Source organism: Protopterus annectens, chromosome 6.part1 (assembly GCF_019279795.1).
Source record: "Protopterus annectens isolate FY-2018-M chromosome 6.part1, PAN1.0, whole genome shotgun sequence".
Classification (NCBI taxonomy): domain Eukaryota; kingdom Metazoa; phylum Chordata; order Ceratodontiformes; family Protopteridae; genus Protopterus; species Protopterus annectens.
Window position 1 is genome coordinate 114,783,732 of NC_056738.1, and position 24,992 is coordinate 114,808,723.

Below are 24,992 nucleotides of genomic sequence, written 5' to 3' on the forward strand. Positions count from 1 at the left end.
GCATATTTGTTTAATATTTGTTTAGTATGGTAGTTATGCACTTTAAATGTAGTAATGTACTTTAAATGTTGCAATACAGGTTAAAATGTAAAATGTAAAATGTAGCAATGCACTTTAAATGTAACAATGCACTTTAAATACAGCAATACATTTTAAATACAGCAATGCACTTTAGATGTTTATAATTTAATTTAATTAGTTAATTGATGGGGGTTCACCTGGTGTATAAAAAGTGGATGAATTTTATGTAATGTATCCTTGAAGGCGAAAGGCTGAAGTACCAGATACATTTTTGGTACTAGTAAAATATTCTTCTACAACTACTGCTGTTTGTTTTTTTATTTGTCTTTCGTTGCTCAGTGTTTTTCATTAGTCTTGCAAGCTCTAAGATCCATGGTAGCTTCCATAACTCTAGTGCCATTAGCTAGGTTATATATAAGAATTCTGAAATGGCTACTAGCATCCCAGTGGTCAATCCTTCACCACCCACTGTCAAACGAAATTTTAATCACCAGCTGTTGCAAAATATACCTTCTTTGGTGGATACATTCCAAGTAAATTTTTCATAGCCATCCCTTTGTTTTTCCAGAGCCCATGGCCATAATGACACAGACATCTCCCAGATGGGGTGGGGGGCATTATCTGGGCCAGATGGTCCAAGGTACTTGGTCCCCATTAGAGGCCAACTTGTATATCAATGTCCTTGAGATAGCAGTTGTCCCATCCAGACGGCCTTGTTCACCCAAACATTTTGAACCTCAACCTGACTGTCTGGTTCCTCCAGTTCAGTTAATTGCTAGGCATCCTAATGTGTCCTCTCCAGTACGTCACATCTATTTGTTGACTAATAAACCTGCTACTAGAAAACTATAGTTAAGTAAGTGAAAGAGAGTTACAATTTGGGCCCAGAAAAAGCAAACTGATCCTTTCTCTGCTTCAACTGAACATGTTTTTGTTTTCTTAGCATCTCTGATCAGTGCTGGGGCTTCTCCATCCACCATCAAATTACAATTAGCTGCAATTTCCAATTTTCACAGTGGTTTAGAAGAACATTCATTAGCCTCTTACAGGCTTCATTCTTAAAGAGGCATTCTTTTATTAAAAACCCCATATAAAGATCCAACTCTTCCTTGGGACCCGAACTTAGTACTACAGGTGGTAATACATTCCCCCTTTGAACCCTCTGTGGAATGCGATCTGAAATTTTTATCTTGGAAGACACTCTTTTTGGTAGCCATTACTTCAGCCAGAAGAATTTCATAAATCCAGGCTTTGTCATCTGAACCTCCTTACCTAGCTTTCCATAAGGATAGCAGTATGAAAAAAACTGTTGTTGCCGCCCAAAGGTTATACTGGACACTAATTCCAAAAATCAAGAAAACCAAGGTAACCACGACAGCTGAATGATCCAGTTCTGTTAAAAGTTAGTTTATTAAATTACTAAACAGTAGATAAGCGCTTTTGCATAGTGAAATCTACGCTTCATCAGATCCTTAGAAATATATCAAAGTAACCTCATTTATATATTCATCATGTGACAATAATTGGCAATTAATCAATTAAAACAATTAAGACATTTCAACTAAAGACAATAATTAAAAATAAATCAAAGTAGCTTTAACAAAACAATTGCCTGCTTCTTAAGGGTATGGGCATCCAACACAGGCTTAATGTATATACTGCTACTGAGCCCAGGGTGCACATGTGCCCGAAGTCTTAAAATCCACCTAAGTTCAACTCTCTCCAAATAATTATTGTTTTCTCCCCCTCTTGTGTTAAAAATTACATGTTGTAGTACCCTGAAACTAAAATTATGCTTTTCAAACTCCATAAGATGTTTCGCTAAGGCATTTTGTATATTCTTGTTTCTTATATCATACAAGTGTTGATATATTCTATCCTTAAGCCATTTCAGGGTCTTACCTACATAAAAACATTTACAATGATTACAATTAGCAAGATAAACAATGTTTGTACTATTACAAGAGGCATAAAACCTGGGTCTAAAATAAAATTCAAGGTGGGGTGACTATAACTTTGTTCTCTACAAATCACATCGCACATCCTACACTTCCTACATGGGAATGTACCTAGCTCCTTCCTCTGTGTGACATCCTTCTGTCTCTCTCCACACAACAAACATTTTAAATTCTTATTGTTCCTATAGGAAAACTTGGTGTCTCCCCCCACCCACTTCACTGTTTCCTTGTCCATAGTTAAAAGATGCCAATTCTTATTAATAATACTGCTTACCCTCCTGTTATCATTTGTGTAATTAGTCGTAAAGCAAACCCAATGCCTCATATTTCTTTTATCCTTATTCCCTGATGAAATTAACACATCTTGTTCACTTTGTTCTTCCATTCTACCTGAAGTCTTAGCCCTCGCCCTACTCAGTTCTGACTCATTATACCCTCTATCTTAAAGCAAACCCTCCAATTTCTCAACTTCTTTTTCCATGACCTGCGGGACATTACATATCCTTCTTATCCTTCTCATCTGTCCTTCAGCAATATTAGAAAACACATGTCCTGGGTGCATACTGCTATGGGCAAATATACTGTTTTTCCAACACTCTTTACGATATAATCTGGTGTTGACACCTCGATCCTTGTTCTTGTATATTGTCACATCCAAAAAGTTCACCAACTCTTGGGAATATGTCATGGTAAACTTTAGAAAGGATGGGGTTGATTCTAAACTTAGAATAAATTCTTCCAGAGACCTAGCATCTCCATCCCAGAACATAAGGATATCATCAACAAAGCGTCTATATATTGTCATATTAGTACTAAGGCCATGGCTGTAGAGATACTGCTTCTCCCAATGGTAGACAACCAAGGTAATCTGAACCTCCTTACCTAGTTTTCCATAAGGATAGGGTATCTTTACGAATGAACCCCTCCTTCCTGACAATGTTAGTATCTAAGGCTAACATTAACCAGACTACTAATTTACCAGTCTTCTTCCCTAATCATTCAAACAAAGGAGAATATGATCTACATTTACTAAATGTCCATAGAAAATTACGGTTCTGTTTTCACAGAATAAAAATATATAAGACAATCAAGTCAGCTGTTTGTTTCTTTTTCTAGTGCAAAGTTGGGCAAGGCAGTCAACAAGATTACCCTCTGTAAGTGGCTGAAACACTGCATTTCATTCATTTATGATAAAAATAAATTAACCTTGCCTAAACTTGTCAAAGCACATTCTACAAGGTCTATAGCCACTTCAGCAGTCTTCCAGTCTAGAACTTCGATGGATGACATATGCGCAACAGCTACTTGGGCTTCTCCCCATACATTTATTACTCATTACAAACTGGACTTGATCTCTAGGGGAAGATCATCCTTTGGCTCAATGGTGCTCAGGAATATCCTTCCGTGAGTCCACCCAAGTTTTATGGTAGCTTGGGACTGTGTCCCATCTGTCAAGGATAAAATGAAAATTGACAACATCAGATAAAGAAGTTATGTACTCACCATAACATTCCATCTGTGTTATCTATCTTCATTTATCCTTGACTTCGCCCCTCTTCATCACCTGATCTCAAATATTTTTTGGTGGAATGGATAACATGCACTTGAACTGTTATGATATTCAAACACAGCGGATGAGGCTTCCATGTGGCTTACTTTCTGTGTGTGTGTGTGTGTGTGTGTGTGTGTGTGTGTGTGTGTGTGTGTGTGTGTGTGTGTGTGTATATATATATATATATATATATATGTATATATATATATAATTATATGTATATATGTTATATATTTATATGTATATATGTTTCATATGTTTACATATTTCTGCAAACTCGATCTGAGGTAAATGAGAGAGAGGGATTCTCAGTAGAGGTGAAGCTCGAGAGTTTTTGGCTGGTGTGAGCTGTAGTAATGGCCAAATAGGTACCGAAATTGGAACCGAACCCCATCTGTCAAGAATAAATGAAGACAGACAATACAGATAGAATGTTATGGTGTTTACATAACTTCTTTATCTATAAAATTAGAAAATGGCTAAGTATTATGATTTCTCCAAAATTATGCTATAATTTGCTTATAACAGTGTTTCTATATCTAACAGTAGCCACATCATTTTATTTAATGATTGCATTATTCATTTTCTTCTTGTAAATACCATATTTAAACATTATAAGCTCACAAATTAAATACTATAGCAATAACCCATGCCTGGGTGTGGGTAATGTTGGATTTACCCACGGTTGGTGTGGTTTGGTCACGAGGGCGAAGCCCGAGTGGCCAAACAAAGCCAACCATGGGTAAATCCAGCATTACCCACACCCAGAAGTGGGTTATTGCTATTATACAATGACATTATTTAAGAAAAAATAATTACTTTTCTTAAATAATGGCATTGTATAATGCCTCCTTGCTGCCCTTCCGCAGCTGTCTGGTATTCTGCTGCAGTTCTGATGTACTGTGCATGCGTATATTTACGCAGTACATCAGAGCTGTGGGCAAAAGCAACAGAGAAAGCAAGATCTCTGCTGCTGTTTACAACCTGTCTCGCTATGTTAAACGAGTTTAACATAGCGAGACAGCTTTAAAAAAAGCAACGGAGAATCTTCATTGCTTTTTTTAAAGCTGTCTCACTAGGTTAAACCCATAAAACGTAGCGAGACAGTTTTGAAAAAAGCAATGGAGAAAGCAAGATCTCCGTTGCTTTTTAAAGTGTCTCGCTATGTTAAATGGGTTTAGCATAGCGAGACAGCTTTAAAAAAAGCAATGGAGATGCTCTGTTGCTTTTTTTAAAAGCTGTCTCACTATGTTAAACTCGTTTCACATAGCGAGACAGGTTGTAAAAAGCAACGGAGATCTTGCATTCTCCATTGCTGTAAAAAAAAAAAAGAGTTATACTAATGGAAAAAGTCCGGGCGACCGGACCTTTTTCCATTACTATAACTCTGATTTACAACATGCACGCTGACCAATCAGCGTGCACGTTTTGAAGTATTAATGGGGGGTCATTGTATAATGTGTTTTTTTTCTTATACTGGACTTTTAATTATAACTGTACATGTATGTAATTTGACATAGCTTTTATTATTTACTATTTTTAATCCAAACTGTTTTATTGCAATGTTGCAGTAGTAATATTTGAACAGCAGACAAAAGCATTTTAACATTTTGTCTAACAACAGAACAGAAAGAACAGAAAGCAACATATGCAAGCTATGTACAATATTTACTAAACTAAACATATAACATATACTTATTTAGTATACAATCCTCAGTAATACGACTATTTTTTTTTTCAAAATTACTTTCATTCTTTTGTCTTTTTCTTCTTTCTCTCCCTTTTTTTTGGTGACTACATCTCTTCCTTTAGTCACTTTGAACATTTCCCTTTCTTTCCCCAATCTGTCTGATTGTAAGTATGACAACTTAATTTATTACCTTGTTTGTAGCCTATGTCTATTGCAGAAGTTAAGAAAAAAACTAAAACACTCACATATTTTAAATACTTTGTTTACTTTTCTTCGATTATAGTGTGTAACTGTCCTTGTTACACTTTGTGTATACTGTAACTGTTTTACAGCTATATTTTATTTTCCTGGATCACCTCCAAAAATGTGCCTTGTGTAGTAGGGTTAACTCAGGCAACAAAATGTAAATAAACATATACATTATTATTATGATTATTATTATCATTATCAAGATGACTTAAATTAAGTCATAGTCTTTGTACTGTTGTGGCTGAAAAGCGCCACAAACCAATCTGGTCACCTAATCTACAAATCATAAATAATTAAGCATATACATACATACAGAAATAGAACTGAATTAACTTCATAAGTTGTTTAATTGCATGCTGCACAGTTTGGCTTTCTTCCTGGGACTCTTCTAAAATTGCCTATGCCCAGAGGAAATTTCTGGTCAAAATAAATAAATAAAATATATAATATATAATATGAGTAAATAAAAGTCAGACTGTCATGTAAAATAGGTACAATTAAGGCAGGACTACACAGAATAAACGTATGCATGTGGTATCATACCCAACCCCAAGCAGATCAGCATGTGGAATGACCACCCTGTATATCAGATATCACCATACTGATGCAGGTTAGAGGTTTGGCAGGACATAGTCATCATCATTTGAATACTTGGGGGGGGGGGAGATACAGCGATAGGTTATCGCAACACTGTAGTACATGGCAGAGTCATGGGAGATGAACACAGTAGACACATACTCTATGAGTTTGTAGAGAATCAGGGAATGACATCTTCTATTACATGAATGGTGGCAGTGTCCAGTTTCTGGACTTGCAGTCTGTGTGAGGGAAGGAGTAGAAATGTGGGACAGTGCATGTGTACCCTGATGGCAGATCGTTTGTGTTGAACCAGTTAAGTGCTATTACAAGAACTACAGGACTTTACATTTGCAGCATAATAAGACATCTCATGTGGTGAGCCAGAGGAGCTTCACTACCTACAAATTTGATGATGTCTGTAACTGGAAGTGGCAGGCTGTATGCCTGCAGGTTGCAGTGATGCCTTTTTTGACAAAGTTTTTTGTCTTGATGTAAGAAAACAATAACAGTTTATTGAGGATTACCCCTGCATGGTGGAATACTGGTCATACTAAACTTCTGAGAAAAATTAGTAAGGCATTCAGGCTATCGAAGAGATTTAAGGGAAATTATTAAAATGGGCCTATAACTTAGTCTCTAGAAGGTTAAATGCCTCTCTGAAATTAGCAAAAAGTAAATTTGAAGATCTGATGTTGTCCTTTTCATTCTTCCTCAAAGTGTGAGTTAAGATCCGATTCTTGGATCTGACTCAGCCGCTTATTCTAGACTTAGGATACAGCTCTCGAGCTCCTCCCTCTACCCATATTGCACTACTGCATCCCCAAAGCACCAGTCTTATTTGCTGCCATTGCAAACAAATGCAGGTTTCCAAGCTCTTAAGCTAATAGTGGTTTCATGAGTTACAAAGCTTTTATTCATACCTTTATATCTGCCTTATATATTAATCTATCATCCCTCTAAGTTTGTCCTGCTGGTGCTAGGGCATTTCTTTCCTTCTCTATTGTTTAATACCTTTTTTAGGTAGTACTTGTTTACCATTGCTGATAATTTTATTTACCCATTTTTAGGATATTTCTTTCTACCATCATTGGTAGCAGACTCTTTTCTTTTCTGTGTGAAAAAAAAATGTTTTTACTTTCTACTCTTTGTGATACTGAGTGTAAACTCATTGTTTTAGCATTCTGTGGGGTTCTTCACAGTTATGTCAGAAAAACCCACAGGATTCAAAATGTGCATTTCTTGTGGGCATACAATTCTGAATTCAGATGCCCACAAGGAGTGCATGTATTGTTTAGGGGCTGACCATTTAGATAAGGCATGCAAAATATGCCCCACCTTCAACACTAGGGCATTAGCAGATTGATGCAATTTCTTAATTTTAAGAGGTTTTCTGCCTTCTACTTCTGTTTCAGGGGCTCAAACACCCTCCAAACACAGCAAATCCACTCCTTTGGAGTATAGGAAGCACTCTCTCCAAAGTCCCCCAGGACTTCCTTGGAGCCTCCTACAAAAATGAAGAACTCAATGGATCCAATGCTGCCAGAGCCTAAGACTTGTCAATCTGATCTGAAGATTTCAGATCATAAGGCTTCTACCACTGTAATTACAGTTTGTCCAATGATGACTCCCTTGGTTCCTAAGCCCTCACATCCTAAGCAGGAATCTACTACTACTCTGACTGAAACTATAGACTCATTTAAGGACATGGGTATATAGGTAGATTCAGCTATGAGTTTTTCTACTCATATCAACCAACTGGTTAATGATACTTATAGAACTATAGGTTGTATAAAAAGATGTATAAAGTCTAGGAAATCAAAAATTATGAAGTCAGTATTTGTTAGTTATATTAGACCCAAACTTGAGTATGGAATAATAATATGGAAACCTTATAAAAAAAACAAGCATAAGTAAACTGGAAAGAGTAAAGCAGAAATATACCAAGGGCATCCAAGGATGTGAAAATTTAAGTTATTATGGAAGACTAAAATATCTGAACTTGTACAGTATCTCTTACAGATATCTAAGAGGAGATCTTATTCAGGTATATAGGGCATTTAGAGACAGCTACCTCGGGGATGTTTGGGGTTATCAAAAAGTACTAGGGAATCATCAGACAACTTATGTAGAAGATTCTACAGGAATTAGAAGTGTATTGATTGATTCTCTGACAAAGCAGCTGATGCATGGAACAGACTACCAAATTACATTAAAGCAAGTACTAGTTTAAATATTTTTAAGAACAGCCTGGACACTTATTATGGAAGCAAGTATTTTTGTTATACTGGCAAGCTAGAAGGGCATTAATGCCCGTGCTTGAAATATTTGTATGTATGTACTCCAGAGTATACAATAAAACCAATATCACCTATCCCACTTTCAAAGTTGCTTCAAACCCCAAAGAAGCACTCAAAGCCTCCTTCCACTTCTTCCTGTAGATCCTGGCTCAGATCCAGATGTGGTCTTACCAACTCTGTCCCTATCAGATCTGTGGGTATACCAACAACTTTTAAAGCCACTTTCTCTCCTTTTCTGATCCTTCCTGTGGTTTCAGAGCCCCAGGATCTGAGATCCCCAAGAGATCCAGTGTCATATCCGAGGAAAGCTTCTTCCTCCATTCCCGCTATATCCTTGACTAGTTCTGCTCTGATACCATCAGATCAGAATGGGTCTGGGAGCCAAAGTGTAAGCATTTGGTCTGACAGAATAGGGTCAGCTCTGATTTTGTTGGATCCATCCCTTCCTTTATGAGCCTCAGCCCTGGATAGTTCAGATCCAGTTCAACCCCCAAGGCGTGGATCTGAGAGAGATCTAGATCTGTCTTCATTGGGAGTTTTGGCTCCAGGGAGGCAGATCAGACTCCCTCTGGGTCTGATGTCTTTGAAGGTGGTGGAAAGGGCTTTTTCTCTACACAGAGAACTGCCTTCTCTTGCCTTAGATTCTGTCTCTTTTCCTCCATCAGTTCCTAGCCCTATTCCACAGTGACAGTCAGAACCAGTAAGTGTCCAGCCAGTGCTATTAGAGGAACTTCTTCTCTCTTCTGACACCTTGCCTGAACATCCCATAGAGGAGGTACATCAGAAGAGGAATTGTAAAAGGAGGCACATTGACTCCCTTTTGGAGTGTCTATCATGCAGGACACTGATTGTGATGAAAGAGATGACTCCACAAGATCACCACCAGATGACATCTCCTATGGAAATATTCTAGAGATCCTGAGGCAGAAAGGTGGTTGGTCTTCCCAAAATCCCTCACCAGAAGAATCAGTGTTTTTGGAGACTTTTGATTCTGGCCCATCTATATCTTGGGTTACCACCCTGATGGATAAAGTTATTGACTTAGTTACCCATCAGGCTTGGAATTAACAGGATACTATCGAACCCATTCCCAAAAGAACTGACACATTTTTGGCCTTCCCGACCTACAGACCATACTGGAGCAAAGGGGTCCTGGTTGATGCTATGGTGGTGGCAGCAGCCACCAAGAAAGAGCTAGCGGAACAGAGTTGTACTGTCCACCCACCTAACAGGGAGTCTAGAACACTGGACAGGTTTGGGAAGTGAGTTTTTGCCTCTGCAACGTTTGCCCTGAGGTCACTAAATTACCCTGCACATTTCACTAACATTCAGACAGATTTGACCAAGGAGCTTTCAAATACTCTCTCAAGAGTCCATGGCTGCTGAATATTACAAAAGGACATCTTCTCAACTGGCCACTCTCTCTTGTCCGTATCCAGTGCTTCGATGAGGTTGATCTCTCACACAGCTGAAAGTACCTCACAAGCAGCCAGTTTAGGCATTGCCATAAGGAAACATAGATGGACGTGGCTTTGCAACTTTTCAGAACCTTTTAAGATGTCCTTTATTAACGTCCCATTTGATGGTACTTCCTTGTTTGGGCCATCAGTAAAAGAGATGCTTACCCACAGTGAGCAAGATGGAAATACTCTGTCTGCCATAGGAATCAAGTTTTCTATGCCTCAATGAAGCTTTTCTAGGAATCAGAGAGGAGTCAAGAAGATGTGGTTTTGGAAATATCAGGGACATTTCCAAGACCTACACTAGGAAAATTCCTCCAAAGGCAGAGGAAAAAATTTCAGTGTTAGACATCGCCCTAGAGTAGGCTCACAGAATCAGGGCTTTAGAGATTCTTTTTTAGATAGGCCCTTTCAGTGTTCCTGAAGCACTGCTCAACTGTCCAACTCTGGAGGCAGTCAGGGGTCAACTGTCTTTGCACGCAGATACCTGGGCAAGTATAACACAAGATACATGGGCTTTAAGCAGAATATCCAGGGGTTATTACATACCATTTTTTCCATCTCACAAAAGGACAAAACTTATCAGTGTTCTACCCAGTCAGAGGAAGGCAGCAGCACAAGTAATCCAAAAGCTGCTAAACAAAAGAGTCATCCAAAGGGTCCCACCAGACCAGATAGGATTCAGAACTTATTCATGCTTCTTTTTAGTGCCAAAGAAAACAGGGTACCGCAGACCCATTTTGGATCTAAGCATCTTAAATCAGTATGTAAAGAAAGCAAAGTTCTCAATGGTCATGGCCCAGTCCATTCTTCCATTTCTACACAACGACAATTGGATGTGCTCTACAGATCTTCAGGATGTGTACTGTCACATAAAAATAGACAGTAATCCAGAAGACATCTTCACTTCTGGCTGGGAGCCAGTCATTACCAGTTCAGAACCCTACCTTTTGTACTCACTACAGCCCCAAGGCTGTTTACCAAATGCATGGCAGTACTGGTAGCTCATTTGAGACTAAAGGGATTCCAGGTGTTTCCATGCCTAGACAACTGGCCCCTTACCGCCCCTCCCAGCATTTACTTCTACATGGCAGGGACTATTTGCTCTAGATTTGCAATTCTTTGGGAATAACTATAAATCATGCCAAATCAAATCTATTCCCAGTCCAGAGCCTGGAGTTCACTGATGTTCTTTTAGACATGACAAAACAGTTAGCCTCTTTACCCCCTCACCGTATCTCCAATATAAGGAGTCAGGTCCATTTTCTTCTTGCTCGTTCAACTGCTCCAGCAAGGTCAGTACTGCAAGCATTAGAGTCCATGGTAGTGGCCATTGTACTACTATCTTTGGCATGCTATTTTATGCAGGTTCTACAATGGACTTTAGCTGTGCGATGGTCCACTCTGTATTAACCCCTATCCTTTCCAATCAGACTCACACCAATTTGCAAACAACATATTCAATGGTGGATAAAATTGGATGATATACATACTTTGTTTTACTAGCCCCTTTGGCCACAGTGAAAACTGATGCTTCTCAGTCAGGGAAGGGTCATTTCATGGCTAAGAACAGTCCAAGGCCAAGTTGCATATCAATGTCCTAGAGATGACAGCAGTCCTATTAGTGTTGCATGCATTTCAAGATGCTGTTCCATTGGGGACTATTGTTATTCAGACTGACAATATGTCTGTAGTCTGGTTCATCAACAAATAAGGAGGAAATCAATCTTACCCCCCTCTGCAGAGAGTCCATGAGAGTATGGGAATGGGTGATTTCATCAGACAGCTTTCTAATGGTGACTCACATTCATGGGAAAATCAACATACTAGCAGACAAATTATGCAGATCCATTTTGATGTCCCACATGTGATCTCTCAATCAATCTGTGGCACAGGTGATTTTCCAGCATTGAGACTAACCTTGCAGTAACCTATTTGCCACTCCTTTCAACAACAAGTGCAGCAGACAATTTGCTCTGACCCCCCTGAGGGGGAGTCTCCAAGAGATGCTCTAGTTCACAACTGGCCCTTGGGTCTTCTTTATGCTTACCCTCCTCTTCCCCTGCTTGCAAAATATTTACAGAAAGCAAGTAGGCTGAAGAGACCAGTAATCCTCATTGCCTCCTTCTGGCCTTGGCAAGTATGGTTCCCCTTTCTCTTGTCTCATCTTCATTATCCCCCAAGAATACTGGAGCCAACTCTGGATCTGCTGTCACACCCATCAGGGATCTAACATCACAACATTTGAGCCCTAAGACTAACTGCATGGTTTCTCCATTTCCAGTAATAGACAGCCCAGAATGTCTTCCCCTGTTTATGATATTATTTTGGCTACTCAAAAAGAATCTACCAAAAAGTATACAAAAGCAAATGTAAAAGATGCTCTCTTTGGGATTTAAATAAAGACATTGATCCCTTTTCTGCCCCAGTCTCTATGATTCTCCAATTCTTGACAATGCTTTTCGAGAAAGAAGCCAGTTTCTCTACAATTAAACTTCAGATAACAGCAATTTCTAATCTGCACACAGGGAACAGACATATTTCTCCGGCTTTGTCCAAATGATGTAAAGCTTTCATGAAAGGAATTTTTCTTCTAAGGTCTCCAATAAAAGATCCCACACCACCTTGGGATCTCACAGTTGTACTAGAAGGCCTAATGCAGAAACCTTTTGAGCCTTCAGCTAAATCTCATCTGAAGTTTCTCTCTTGGAAGTTTTCTTAGTAGCCATCACAACTGCAAAGAGAATATTTGAACTTCTGGATCTTTCTTCAAAATTTCCTTACATAATTTTTCATAACGATAGGGTTTCCTTACGGACTAACCCTTCCTTTTTAACTAAAGTAGCCTTTGAGAATAAGTTTAACCAAGCCATCCACTTACCAGTTTTCTTTACAATTTTTTCCAATAAAGGAGAATACATGCTGCATCTTTTTGATGTGCACAGACATTTACATTTCTACCTTCACTGGACAAGGCAGTTCATAAAATCAGACCAAGTCTTTGTTTTCCTTTTTTCCAAAACAACTAGGTTATCCAGTATCCAAAGTTACTCTAGCAAAATGAATAACAGATTGTATTTCTTGGATTTCTTCTCAGAAAGTCATGACATTATCTAAACCTCCCAAGTCTGATTTAACCATATCCATGGTCATATCATCTGCTTTCTGGTCAAGTACATCTGTTAACGACATTTGTGCTGCAGCTACATGTTCCAATGCTTATAACTTTGTTACTCATTACAAATTGAATATTATTTCTAGGAACAGAGCTGCCTTTGGTTCATACTCTGGACTATTCTTTCATGAGGGCCACCCAAGATCAACATAACTGGGGACTCTGTCCCATACGTTGAGGAAGATTGAAAAGGACAACATCAAGTTTAAAAGTTATGTTCTTACCATAACTAGGCATCTGTGTTGTTCATTTTCATTCTTCCTCAGCTTTCCTCCCATCCATCACCCATCCAAGTTCCTGGAGAGACCTATTGGACTGTATTGGAACCTACTTGTTCCAGGTTTGAGCCCTGTCTTCTATCAAACAATTCCTGTCTCTGCTTTACTATAGGAATAGGGCAGCAAACAAAATCTGGGGCTTTGGGGATGAAATAGTGCATTACGGGTAGAGGAAGAACCTTGGGAGCTGGATCCTAAGTCTGGAATAAGTGGCCTAGTCCGATCAAAGTCCATACGTTGAAGAATGCAAATGGACAACACAGATGCCTAGTTATGGTAAGAACAAAACTTTTAAATAATTTAGTTAGTAGCTCTTGTTCTAAGAAATGTATTTATTTTATTTATTTATTTTACATTTGTTTACCGGGAAAGTCCGACTGGACTAGGTCCATTTACAGCAGAGGCCCAGAGAGAAAACCTCCACAATTATAACAATAATACATGTTTTATACAGAATTATAAGAACAAGCTAGCAGTGAAGAACACCAATAGATCTTGTGGGAATTTATAGACAGACAAGACATAATAGATATTTACATGTAGGAATTTTTAGACAGACAAGACATATTAAAACAACATTATTCACATTTTCAGGCTAGAAATATGAATACACGCAGAATATATGTCAGCAGTGATCATGGTTGATGAGCTACTGACTAGCGATAGCTTAACTGTTAGTACTGAAGAGCATTACAGTGAAGTAATTAGAAGACATCATTGTCAATGGAGGATGAGAGGTAGGAAGCATTTATTTTTATGCAATACATGAACATAACCAGGTATTCAGTAGGTGTGCTTTTAGGGTGTTTTTGAAGTGTGAGGTAGAGGAGCTTGCTGTTATTGAAGGGGGAGGGTATTCCAGTTTTTAGCAACTGTGTGGGAGAATGGTGCTTTTCCTGTGGTATTATTAGCTCTAGAGATACTGAGGAGTGATTTGTCATTAGAGCGGAGGGGGTGATTTGCTGTGTATTGAGTTAGTAGTTGCCCTAGTGATGGAGTTTTATCAGGATATTTTAGAATGTTGTAAGTAATGACTAGCTGGTGGAAATTGAGAAGTTGTGGAAATTCTAACCATTGTAGGTCCCTAAGAGCTATACAGTGGTGTGTTCTGAAGGAGGAGTTGTTAGCAAACTTGACAATCTTATTATAGCATAAATTAAGTTTGTCCAGGACTGTTTTTCTGATATGGGTACGAACAGGTGCTGCATATGTTAGTGTGGACAATAGGTGAGTTTGTGCTAGGGTGATTCTAGCTTGATCTGAGAGGAAGTTTTTGAACCTATAGTGTGTACCCATTTTTTTGAGAACCTTCTTGATAGTTTGGGATATATGGACATCGAAGTGAAGGTTTTGTCAATTTTGATGCCCAGGAGTTTGGTGTGGGTTGAAGGGGAAATAGTGGTACCATTTCGGGAAGTGATAGTAAAGGAAAGAGGAGTAGTTTTTGATTTACTGGGGGTAAATAACAATAATTTAGTCTTACTAGGGTTCAGGATGAGTTGGATGCCAGTAATCCATTTTTCCACAGAGCTAAAGGATTCTTGGGTGAGTTGTTGAAGGGAGGGGAGGGAAGGGGCTGAGCAGATTAGAGTGGAATCATCTGCATACTGTATAAGTGAGGCCTGCTTGGTTGTGGTATATAAGTTCTTAGTGAAAATAGAAAAGAGAAGTGGGCCTTATTGTTACATTAGATACATTGGTAATAAGGTTAAATCCTTCAGACCAGTTACTGTCTGAGGTGAAATGTTGTACGCTGGAGAATTATTGGCAAACTTGCTCAATGAGCACTTCATAGCAAAGATGCTACACTGATGACATTTCGCTTGTTAGAATTTTAATAGAAGATGATTGCATGTGCTCAGTTTTCAATTATGTATTTTATTTATTTATTTTATTTTACATTTGTTGACTGAGATCTTCTGAGCTGAATAGCCCTTTTTCAGCGGAGGCCCGGGGAGAAAAGCTCCACAAATATTAAAGTAAATGTTAACATAAGCAATAAACTAAAAGGCTTCAGAAACTTTTTACACTAAAAGTTAACAAGAAAGCAATATAACAATGTCAGTACAATTTTGACAATAGAGCAAGAAGAGAAAGATTCATAATATCATTTGCTGTTACTGTATACATCATGATTGAGGGAGATAAATGAGAGAGGCATATTTTGAGTAGTAGTCTAAGGAGGGTACTGATCTTGGTAAATATGCCAGGCACTAGAGAGGTAAAGAAGGCTAGGAAGAGCTAAGGGGTAAGAAATTGAAGTAAAGGTCAATTTGAACCTTGTGTTAGCATCTTTGAACTGTGTTAAAAGGTGTAATGGTATGGTACCTGAAAATATTCCAGGCATTTTCTGGACATATTACAATAAATATATTTTCGTTACTATCACTCAATTTTTTAGCAACCTGCTGTATTCTGGCATTGTTCCTACTAGTTGGAAACTTGAGGGCATAATTCCAATTCATAAGGGAGGAGGTCTAATGGACAATATAAGTAATTATTGATCTATCAGTCTTACTTCACTGGCGGGGAATAGTTTTAAGAGGTGTCCACTTTCCTTTCTTAATCAAGATTTTCAGGGATGTTTAATGGACTATGTTCACTAATTTAACTGAATTCTGATGCAGTGACAATTGCTATGGGCATGGCTGTGATGGTGGTCTATTTGGATTTGTCTAAGTCTTTTCACAGTGTCCCTCATTCTGCTATCATTGATGTCATGCTGAATCACAAAGATAATCCACACATTGTTCGCTGGGTGGCAACAGGCTTTGTAGTAGACTGCAGAGAGTAAGGACAGGACATTTCAAATCTAGTTGGCTTGAAGTAAACAAAGGGGTCCCTCAGGGCTCTCTTCTAGTTTCAGTATTGGTATTTTCATTTATTCCTAAGATGTCTAATGTTTGGATGCCCAAACATATGGATGATATTAAACTAGGTTGTGTTATTACATCGAAAGAGGATATTGACCACTTCAGTACTTACATGCATTTGGTGGCTAAATGGTTAGATTTTACTGGACAAAAGGTTAATAAGGATAAATGTGCTGTTTTGTGTTTTGTGAGACCAACGATTGAATATCTAATAAACTTAGGTCCCCACAAGTTACAGAAGTTGTCAGAATATAAGGATTTATGTATTATTATATGTAGTAATTTTGAGTATAGGACTAATATCTTAAAAGTTAAAGCTAAGGAATTAAAAGTTATTGGCTTAATTTTTAAGAACTTTACAACAAGAAATAATGACAGTCTTTTGAGGTTGTTGATAGCATATGTTTGACCCATCAAGTACAACATGTTTTTCTCAAACAAGAAAGGTGATCTCCTGGTTTTAGGAGGTATTCAATGAAAATTTACAAGGTGCATCATAACTTGTAGAGATAAGCCCTACCCATCTAGACTGGAAAATCTAGGCCTTTTTTCAATCAGTTACAGATATCAGAGGAGTAAACTTTGTTTAGCCTACTGGGGGATCTGGAGTGAAGAATATTGAGCTCTACTAAATATTGAATTGTTGAATACAAACATATTAACCAGCATATTAACAAGAGGTGCATATTTTCCTTACAGAACTGAGGAATCAAGAACAGTCTTAAGAGCAAACTATTTAATGCCGTCGACTTTGAACAGGGTTCCTTTACATATTTGACAATCTTCTTCTTTGCAGATATTCGAAAAACAACTTGATACCTGGTTAGGTCTCAGGGTGTATACATTCATTGAGTAATCTGCTTTCTAAATGGCCTTTGGCCTTTACACAGGAATTAATGAACAGTTGAACAGTTGAACAATGCTGTCTTACCAGTGGTCTGTGTAGTCTGACTTGGGTCGGTGTCTACCCAGCCACCTTGCATTTGCACCTTCCCATGACTGTGGACTTTATGGCCTGTGAAGGAAGACTAGATGATGGTTGCAGTGTGTCTCATGGAGGCAGCTATAGCAACAACACTTGCCACCAGTGACTTCAGCAGAACTGTGTGCTCTGTGCCCCTATACTCAATGCCATTGTACAGTTGGTGCACAAAATAGCACAGCCATGAAGCAGCTTTCTGTGTTGTACCACTGACCTACACACTCTTTTTTTAATTCAGAGTGTACTAGCCATATCAGTGGTAGTCCTGTGGTACTGACTGCACCACACCTCCCCACACATCTCTGTCCCATGGTGGGTGTGCCATCCTCTAAGATGGTGCACGCCATATGATATGTGGGTTGAGGACTCCAGGAGCCCAGAGTCAGCTACCCAGTATACTGCCTGAGTCATTTAAGTTACATTCAGCATGTAAGCTAACATATGGTAGGAACTTACTTGCTGTATAGCAGTCAGTAGTGTTATAATAAGCACTCTGTTAAAAGAGATGGCATTGAAATACAACAATGACTTTGCAAGTACTTTATTATACTCAGGACCTGTTGAGGACACTGTTTTAGTCCATGCACAGTACCAGCCAGTAAAGTTACAAGCAGTAATGTGGTGGTGGATGGCCAAAGCTGCTGACTCACAAGTAGGTAAACTTTTGGTATCATTGTACAGAGTCAGTGGAGAATACTGCTCATGCATGGACAGAAAAAATTTTGGGCACTGATGTTATTTAGTTATTTTAATTTATATTGTTTGCCACCTCTCAAGCATACTCCCTAAATGTACCACTCTTGATAGTACACTCAGACTTTCAGTCTTCACTGTCAAAATGCCGTGTCTTACCAATTAAGCCCTTTTATGAATAAATAAAGCGTAAACATTTTTTTACAGCAAAATGGCCAGGTCCAAAATTAACCATGATCCTGGAACAAAACAGCTGACACATCCAAAATAAACCGAAATAGGAATGTGGACCACACAAAATGTATTAATTCACAATGGAAAAACAAGCCCTTTCATGCTAACACGCTGTTAGCATGAAAGTGCTCATTTATGTATTGTAAATTAAGGTGCTGCTAATTTGTTATTTATTTATTCATTTATTTAAGGATGCAGGATCACTATGTCAAAGGACAGGTTTCAACTAATTATTGGGAAGGGTGAAAGCGAAATCACACAGGTAAGAGTGAATGGAATCTTCAGTGCTCTTGTCTTGCCATTTAGATGTTTATATTTTATAATTTACTTAATAACTTTGGCAGCTTCAAGCAAGACTGCAGCAAGGCAGTATGAATGAGGAGGATTAGCCAGACAGAAGAGAGTAAGAATATGAGAAACACCTACCTTAGTGAAATGGTTCAAATACTTTCCAGCACTGTCAACCAGCAGCATTCATGTGGGACATCCTTTTTAAAAATATGTCAGAGACAACATTCTCATATATTTTTCTACTGAGCCCAACCAACTTTTGAGGAGTGTTGTGTGAAGGAATTATTATTTGCATAGTGGAAAGAAAGGTCCTCCTTAAAAAGAAGCTCGCACTCAGCTGTAACTTATGTTGGCTCAAGAGTTGCCTTGCCCCTCCTAATACTGGTGATTTTGGGAGTAAAGGCAATGGATTACGCTTAATAAACAATGACAGAGTTAGCGTTAAAAACTTTTTTTGCTTTTGAAAATGCATGCTAATTCATATTCTGTTATTCTGCCAAATTCTCAAGTTAATTGCATTAGTATTTTAAAAAGTGTCCCTAATTGTCTCGTATTGTTTTTGTGTTTGTTTTTGATTCTGGAGGATGAGAGGTTGAGATCTATGGAGACATACCCAGCATCATACCTCTCAACTGTACTGAATTACTCTGTTTTTACCGAGTTTTGGGTCCAAATAATGGGGTGCCATGATTCCTGAGTGACAGCCCTTCATTTCTGACTTTTTCCCCAGCCTTTTTTATTTTTAATTTTCTTTTCTGTGTTTGAGCTGACGTCATCACGTGCACGATGACGTCAGCTCTGTCAAGGCTACCAGCCTGTCAGAATTGACCTCAAGGGCTCAGTTTCTGGCAATGGATGCGAGTGGGAAAATGGATCTTCTGCTTTCAAATGCGAGCTGTTCTCTCGCTCAGTTGCTTTCAAATGTGAGGAGTTCTTTCCGAGAACAGTCGCTCAGTGCACACACATTTGGATCTATTCTGATTCTTTCAAATGCGACCGGGTAGATTTATCATTAGCAGCCAGCCAGGGTGAATGAACAAATTTCTGGTGAAGTGACGATTACAGATTTCTGGTGAAGTGAAGTAGTTATTTATTTCAATTCCAAACACCTCCACAACTCCACAAAAATATTATGTAACAAAACACAAGTCCAAGCACTTTACCAGTATTTTCCTTTATTAACAATGCGATCTGGTACCTCGGCCTTTCGCCTTCAAGGGATCACAAAAAGTGTATGCTTTAAGCACATTTATATACACCTTACAAAGCAATTAACACAAACAACTTAATCAATTAATTCAATTATTCAATAAATATTTCATCCCCATTTTACATATTAAATTTAAACATTTTTATCCAAAATTTTAAATATATCCATCTAAATCCACATATTAATATCTATTTTGTTTCAATTATCTATACATTTCTTTTAACAATTATAAATACACACTATTTTAAATACTAAAATATAAATGATACATTAATTTAGATACAAAAATTAATTTCATTAACTTATATCAAATTACATTAGACTAAATAGCCAGTTCCAAATTAAGTCCAAAGGGCTTTAAAGTTTTAAATTTCAAGATCAATTTTGTCTCTAATTCCAATAATTTTTGAGAGTAATCACTCCCTCCCATGAAAAAAAGTTTACCCAAAACACAGAACTTTAAACTACTAGGAAGACCTCCATGTTTTCCAAGGAAGTGCTGTGCCACAGGACTTACTTCACTACAATTTCTAATATCTCTTAAGTGTTCTAAAACACGAATTCTAACCATTCTTTTTGTTTGCCCAATATACCAAACATCTTTACAAGCGCAACATAAAGCATAACCTACACCCACCGACCTGCAGTTGAAGTAAAATTTGGGATTAACAGAAATACCATTAATACACTCCACATTCATTACCCTAATACACAAGCTACAGTGTCCACATTGGAATGTACCCGGGATAAAATTCTTAATTTCATTCCCTTTCATAAAATTATAATTTAATAACTCTTTTATATTCTTTCCCCTTTTATAAGAAAAAGTAATATATTATGGGAACAAATGACCAATTTTATCATCCTCTTTAATTAAATACCAATATTTCATCATTATTCTCCTTATTTTTTCTGAAAATGGGGTAAATTTGGTAACAAAAAATAACTTTTCCCCAGCAATATCTTCTTTCTCAACATATTTCTGAGCTCCCACTTTTTCCAAAGTACATCTTGATTTACCAAATTTCCACGGACCCTCATCTCTTTTCCCAAGTTGTCTTCTTTTATACTTAAGTAGGAGATTTTTATTGTACCCCCTCTCACTCAATCTAATTTCAACATCATTCAATTCATTTATTTTCTCCCTCTCATCACTAGTATGATCACATATTCTTTTAAATTCGCCTAGAGGTAATGAACGTAATAAGTGTTCTGGGTGCATGCTATTAGCATGTAGAAACATATTCACCGCAGTATTCTTCCTAAATGGTCTAAAACCAATTTGTTCTAAATTACTATACAGCGTTACATCCAGAAAATTATTTTTTTTCCCTGTTTAATTCATGAGAGAATGTTAATCCATGTTCATTCATATTTAGGGTCTCAAAGAAATCCAAAAATTCAGCAATTTCACCCTTACAAATCATAAGGAGATCATCAATAAAGCATTTGTATACTATAACATTATTCCTATAAAATCCAGTAGGGTAAATAAATTGCTTTTCAAAAAATCCCATATAAATAATAGCATATGAGGGAGCAAAGGCAGCCCCCATGGCTGTCCCTTTCAACTGCAGGTAAAATTCATCATTAAAACAAAAATAATTATGAATCAAACAAAATTCCAAAAGGTTAACAATATAAGTAGTCCTAGGTCCATCTCCCAGCATTTCCATCACTGCTTCTAATCCCCATCTTTTACTAATATTGGTGTAAAGTGATTTTACATCAATAGTTACCCAGTAGTAATCCTGACACCACTTCACCTGAGAAAGTAATTAAGTAGTTATTTATTGTTGTTCAGGTGAACGAAATGAAGTAGTTATTTATTGTTGTTCAGGTGAATGAAATGCTTCTTCTAGCACTGCTCTTCAGTACATGTTTTAACATGTCTACATCTGACAACTCTTATAATCAGTGAAAAAAGCAAATATGCAAGTAGTTATGACTGTTACAGATCTACCAAATTGTACATGGCAGTAATTTGACCAGCAAAGCATTATCATCCAGGGGATGTGCTGTGTTTGTAGAAATAATTAGTAATGGCACTGCAACTTGCAAATGGGCACAGTCTCTTTAATCATAAGGTTTATATATTACTTTGGATATAGTTAGTTTGCAATTAAGATGGTATTAATTATAATAAAGTTTGGGTATATTCTTTGGTTGTCTCTACGTTAAATGCTTTGCTGAAAAACTTGCTTTTGCTTCATTTAACTGAATCCTTATTAGTCATTATATTACATTAAGTACTGCTTGATATTTTACCAATGAAATCAAGACACATTCTCTCTGAACTCACACCATTTAGAAATGCCCCCTTTTATTTTATAATGGGAGATTATCAGCTGATTCAGCAATGGCATGCTCTGAGCAACATAATGAATCTTTCTTTGTGACAAAAGTCCTGAAGTACCTTTTATTGGTGCTTAGACTTGACTGCAGAAAATGGAAGCATAACTAAGTGTGTGTACAGGTCAGGGACGAAACAGTCTAAATGTAAATGAAAGCATTTAAGTAAGACATATTTAATGATGATGCATATATACTTCATTAAATCTGAATTAAGCATAGCTGAAAGAGTAGATTTCTTAGTGGTCATTAACTGTAAACAAATTGAAATGAAAGTGAGCATACAGTAGATGTTTCCATTTCATTACCCTTTAAGGGCACACAAAAGTCAAAAATCACAAGGTGTTGAAAGAATTTCTGGTGGAGTAGTATGTGTGTGTGTGTGTGTGTGTGTGTGTGTGTGTGTGTGTGTGTGTGTGTGTGTGTGTGTGTGTGTGTGTGCAAATGCCCCAATGTAATACACCTGATGGCTAGAGGCAGGCTCAAACCCTATACCTTGGGTACAGGGTAAAAAGAAGCCAAAAGTCCCTAGTCACCACCACTTGTGAATTTATGCCTCATTTTTTGATCTGTTCCTCATAAAACCTGTGGTTTTCAGGATTTGTGGAAAATCACTAAAGGATTGAATTAACTAAGTAATGACAGGCATTTGAATTTCAGTCTTCATATTCTTCAGAAAATAAATGGTAACACAAAACCTTCTATTATGGCAAATCACTAAAGGATTGAATTCACTAAGTAATGGCAGGCATTTGAATTTCAGATTTCATATTCTTCAGAAAATAAATGGTAACACAAAACCATTTATTCTAGCATTTTTCTAAGTTTATAAGATCAGTATTAGAAATGTGTCCCTATTTTTGTGGGCTGTATTCCCCCATTATTGGCTTTGTCCATTTTTTGTGCTAACAGGTTGAGAGTAGCTATGGTGAGAAGTGAGAACTGAATTCTGTATTCCCCCATTATTGGCTTTGTCCAAGTTTTTTTTTTTTTTTTTTTTTTTGCTAACAGGTTGAGAATAGCTATGGTGAGAAGTGAGAACTGAAGTCTGTATTCCCCCATTATTGGCTTACTCCAGGTTTTTTGTGCTAAGAGGTTGACAGCTATGGTGACAAGTGAGAACTGAATTCACTAAATGATAGCCATTTAAGTTTCAGCCTTCCTAACATTCCAACCTTTCAGGAAACTGCTGATTTGGTATAGTGGTATGTTGCTCTGAATGTTGTGCACTGGGTCCTGGGTTCAAGGCTTGGTAGTGAAACGCATGGTGATAATACAACATTTTATTCTAGCAACTTTCCAAAATTATACAAGCAGTGTTTAAAATGGGTCCCTGGTTTTTGGGCTTTTGTCTGCCCCCCCCCCCAATACATTTTGTTTGTCTTTTTCCAGATTTCTTGTGCTGCAAAGTTGAGAGATACAGTTGAGTGCTGAGTGGATTTTACAAGGAGCTGAAAGTTTCAGGGGGAGAGAAGTTTAGTCTTGCTTATGTTGCGCCTGCTTGCATTGTTAATAGCATAACAGGTTAAATACTCGCTTTTGATGCAGAAGACTGTGGGTTCTATTCCCACAGTATGTAGATGCATTGCTGATACTGTTCTGTGTTGTACTTTTAAAGGGGGTCGGTGTAACAAATCAAGGGTGTAGCTACAGGTAGAACAGAAGTAAGAAAATGTCATGCACAAAGGCATTTGTGTCTCAGAGGAAAGAACAAAAAATATTAACCCAAATTCAGGAACAGAAAATCAGAATGATTATATTCTGTGCTGCATTATAAGAAAAAAAATGTGTGTGTGGAAGTTGACTTTTATGATGGAAATGTTCTGAATTGGGCAGTTTTGTCAGTGGTTCATTTTGTTTCATTGCCTACTGGAAAAATAAATTTAAACTGCGCTCCAAGTTCATAGGTTCATAGGTTCATAGGTTCATACTAGGCTATCTGCCCGAGGGCATTTACAAGCCTAGCCCATAGTTTTGTGGCTTACGCCACCCCTTTAGTATGGGGAACTATACCCATTATTTTGCTGTGCCTCTGTTGAGCAGTGACACTGAGGTAATCCCTGGGGTCTAACAAGTGTGCTGCATTATACAAGGAATATAATTTAATAAAGTCAGGAAGGTGTGTCAAAGAACATATGTACATTTCTTGTTTTGTGTGCAAGGGGCCTATGATTTGAAAACAGCCCAAAGTTAAGCTTTATCCACCACTGGCCAGATGCATTTTCTTTGGATGTGGTGTGGGTTTCAATGCTGTTTCAATGAATGTGAGTTTCAAGGGCAGAGAAGTTTTAATGCTATGTTTATTTTCATTGTGAGACAGTATTGCTTTGTTTAGCAGATGTGTTTTAGTGTTTGTGCATTGTGCTATAAAATGTAAAAATAAAATCCAAAGAATCAATGTAGAAGTAAAGCAGTATGCACATTAGTGTTTACGGTAAATAAGGTGAAATAGCCAGGTAATGGGACATTGGAAGGGCTGCAGGGGGACTCTATTGCCATATTTTGGTTGTCTGTTCTTCAGTTTGCATTTGAAAGTTGGTATCCCATAATTCCACTGGAGTGGGTGGGGTTACATAATTGTATATGCTAATTTTATGTTAATCAGTGTACAGATTTGTACCTATTTTTCATGGGCCTTGTCCAGATTTTTGATGTTTCCAGGTTGAGATTTATGTCAAGCATTGGTCCTTGACTCCTTGTCAGTGAACTCAGGACTTTCCTTTTGAGATAAGCTGCTACCTGTATGCATTTTTTTAAATGTTATTGTTTATTTTACCCAAACCAAACAAAAATCCAAATCAGACTCAACTGTAAGAAATCTTTCTGGCAGTTAGTACAAAGGATTAATGCTATGACCTGTTAGCAAGCCATAGCATGTAGTGCAGGGTGTAATTCAGCTAGTGTGAATTTTAAGCAAGCCACTAAACCAGACAGTACTCCTGAGCTGTGTTTGCAAAAGGCCTTTGTGGGTCAGTGCTCTACACTGGTTAATAAATGTACATACATACATACATACATACATACATACATAAATAAATAAATAAATAAATTCAAGAGCAGACATAATAGAGAAGGGGCCAAAATCCAAACTATTTAAT

At 37.6% G+C, this 24,992-nt stretch overlaps 1 protein-coding gene across 1 annotated transcript in view; it reads left to right on the top strand.

Annotated features, from left to right (window-relative positions):
- LOC122805261 (rap guanine nucleotide exchange factor 4-like) overlaps nt 1-24,992 on the top strand; it is a 2,335,347-nt gene that overhangs the window by 853,983 nt on the left and 1,456,372 nt on the right. The window lies entirely within an intron of this gene.